The sequence below is a fragment of the Mus caroli genome, chromosome 7 (assembly GCF_900094665.2).
Source record: "Mus caroli chromosome 7, CAROLI_EIJ_v1.1, whole genome shotgun sequence".
NCBI classification, from domain to species: Eukaryota; Metazoa; Chordata; class Mammalia; order Rodentia; family Muridae; genus Mus; species Mus caroli.
This window is the reverse complement of record NC_034576.1, coordinates 93,356,752-93,360,385: the sequence shown is the minus strand read 5'-3', so window position 1 is coordinate 93,360,385 and position 3,634 is coordinate 93,356,752.

The following is a 3,634-nucleotide window of genomic DNA, read 5'->3' as shown; positions in this document are numbered from 1 at the left end:
CCAAATGAGAGGCCCTTAGCAAAATAAAAACTGGAACTGTGGTCAGTGAAGTTCATCTTGGAACCCAGCCTCACCCTGGCCTCTCCCACCCTCCTCTACACCAGCAGGGTTTTGTCAATAAGCAAGCTCTCTCTGCACAACTTACAGGACCTGGTGTGATGGTTCCTGCTTGCTTCTCCTCCACCGCATCACATTCCTCTCTCACCTCTGGGGTCTCATCATCTAGCCATAGAAAATGCCTTTAGTGTCACTGGAGACTCAGTGCTCTCACTACTGGTTCTTTGTATCTGCCACACTCCAGCCAGCACACCAAACCGACTTGGTCATTTCCTCTAGGCTTGCTCCCAGCCCTTAAGACAGGTCTAGGTTTCCCAAGGCAGTCTGCTTGCCTCACTCTCTTCAAGGGTTCTTCAATTGTGAAGAAACTTTACTCTTCTGTTTTTTCCACCTAGACCCAAAGCTCCCCCAGGCAAATACAGAATCTGCCCGACATCTGACCTCATGAGCTACGCTGAGCTCAAACTGTTCAAACAGCTCCCAGACTCCTCCTCCTCTCACAGAAACTGTGAGGTAATAAATGAGTCACTATGTTTAGAGTGGTTTTCTACCATAATAACTAATACACTATTAAAACTCAGTGGGTTAAAATAATAACTTATTAGGTCTCTCCTGATCCCATAGTTCCTAACTGGAAGCCCTTCTTCCTCATGTAGAAGCTTGAGATCATTTCAGCAAAACCAAGCCGATGGAGAGGCCGGAGGGGAGGGTCCAACATGACATCACTCATGTGTCTGGCATGCTGTGGGCTAGAATATGGTTTCTCGACACCTTCTAGCCCACAGAATGATCGCTCAATGACTATTCACAATGCCTATACTGTGACTCTCTGGCAAGGTTATCCCGTAGGAGACAGGATTGTGTGAAAGTTTACTCCCTCCAGAGCAAGTATCCCAAAAGGATCGGAACAATCTGCACGATCTACTTTGACCCAGTTCCAGAAGTGACAGTCATTCGGCTGCACACCCTCAGTGGAAGCAATCATGAGCCAACCAGAATCAGGCAGAAGGAATAGAAGGTTCATTTCCTGATGGGATGGGCAAAGAATTGGCAGCTACTTTGTAAAAAATTAACTTTGCTGAAGTAGAGTCTATATACAATAAGAAATATACACACATCATATATGTATGTATATATCATCATATACATAACACATAGATAACACATAGATATAACATCTCTTTCTCTCTCTCTCTCTATAACACACACACACACACATACACACACACACACACATATATGCTTTAACAAAAGCACACATCCTTGTAACAACCATCACAATCAGAATCTAGAGAATCATCCCTGAGAGTTCTCCCCTTCCTGATGTTCCCATACTTAATTCCCTAACCCACTGTGAGAGTTTGAATGAGAAAAGCCCTTTATAGTCTTGGGGTTTTGAATACCTGGTCCTCCATGGGTCAGACTCTTGGGGAGGCTTAGGAGGCGTGGTCTTGTTACAGGAAGTATGTCACCGGAGGTGAGATGTACCATGCATGTCAAGTTTGCTCTCTTTGCTCCATGCCTGTGGTTGAAGATGTGAGCCCTCAGCTTCCTGCTCCTGCTGCGGGGCCTTTATCCCACCATGGCAGGCTCTAATCCTCTGGAACCGTAGACCCAAATAAGCTTGTTCTTCCAGAGGCTGCCTTGGTCATGATGTTTTATCACAACAACAGAAACTTATACACCTGCTCATAGATGCTAGGCAACCACCGGTTGGCTTTCAGCCTTTTCTAGAATTGTGCATAATGTTTTACTTCCCACTTGGATTCTTCACTTTAATAAGTGCATTTTACAAGGATCGTTCATGTTATTGCACGTGCTGACAGTTTAATTTGCTCCACTTTTCACTGCTGTGTGGTACTCCACTATGTGGCTGTACACTGTTTATATAGTTAGCTGCTGCTGAGTGTCCCTGTTGTTCCCAGGTTGAGGGTATTAGAAAGAAGCTGCTAAGAGTGCTTATTTTTATTTTTCCTGAATCAATATGTAGCAGTGATATCACTCTTCCATACACTATATTTGTCACTATAAGGGACTACCAAATTGCTTTCCAAATGGTTGCAGTGGGGCACTTGTTAAAAATGAATTAGAAGTTAACCCCACAAGATGATGTGGAGTAAAAGATTCGTGACAAGGAAAGATGGACTCTTCCAAATGAAGACACTGAGGAAGAGGTGCAGGGCTCAGAGAGGTAATAACAGGATGCCTGAGCGCGTAGAGGGAAAGACGGGCAAGCAACGCAAGAAAGAAGTAAGCCTCGACCGCAGCAGCCCCGTGTCATGGCTACCTACTGGGAGAGGGGTAGATGAAGCTCCAGAAAGAATGCTAAAAGAGAGCCAGGGGCTGGAGAGATGGCTTGTGGTTAAGAGCACTGGTCCAGCACCCACATGGAAGCTAACAGCAGTCTAACTCCAGTCCCAGGGGATCCAATGCCTACCTGGATGATGTGCACACTAGGTCTACACGGGGTGCACAGACATGCACGCAGGCAAAACACCCATACACATAAGATTATCACACACACAGAAGAGAGACAGAGACAGAAAGAGAGAGAATGCAACAGCAAATGTGCTCATGGTTCTTAAAATTTATGTTGTCAAAGATGGTGTGGTTTCTTTGTAAAAATGTATTAAGATGTTTAATACTTGTTCATACAAAACAGGGTTGGGGTGTGTGTGTGTGTGTGTGTGTGTGTGCACTCTCTCGCGTGCGCTCTTTCCCAAAGTGGCACACCTGGCTTTTTCTCCCCTGGATCCTTTGCTCACCTCGGCTTGTGCGTCTCTCAATATGACAAGTCTAGCGGAAAAAAAAAAAAAAAAAAAAAAAGCCAAGGTCAAATGAGGGGACTGGGCAAATGGTTTTTATCTGGCTGCTCTGTTGACCACCAACTGGCAAATACTGTTAGGAAAACCGAGCAGAGGACAAATGGTAGGGAAAGCACATTTTTGACCACGGGCCCAGGCTCTGGTACAGAAAGCAAGCCTGGGAAATGATGCTAGAAGGAAGTCAAAAGTCTGGAGAAGAACAGACTGATTCCAGTTAATTAAAAGGCTCCATGCTTGAAGCCCTGTGGGCAGTAGCTCTCTGTCAGCTAATCTGCGCCCTACTTGGTAAGTTTCCCCTGTAACTGCACCTGTTGTCGTTAGCCTGGGGAAGCGTGGCTAACTAGAATACTTAGCGTGCTGGTGGAGTGATACAGGCCTTTAACCCCAGCACTCCAGAGGCAGAGAGGAGGGCAGATCACTGCATAGTGAATTCCAAACCAGGCAGAGCTAATACTGAGACCCTGTCTCAAGAAAATAAATGAATAAAGAAATAAAATGCCTTCATCGGATATGCAAATCTCAGGAAATATGTAACATTGGTAGGGGGAGAGGGAAGTTTTGATTTTTTTCAAATGGTTTAATTTTAGGATGACTTTTGGTGGTGGTTTGGGATTGTTTGTTTATTTGTTTATTTGTTTGTTTATTTTTATTCTTCTCATATACTATATTCTGACTGCAGTTCCCCCTCACTCCTCTACTCCCAATCTCTTCCCCTCCTCTCCTCTCCTCTCCTCTCCTCTCCTCTCCTCTCC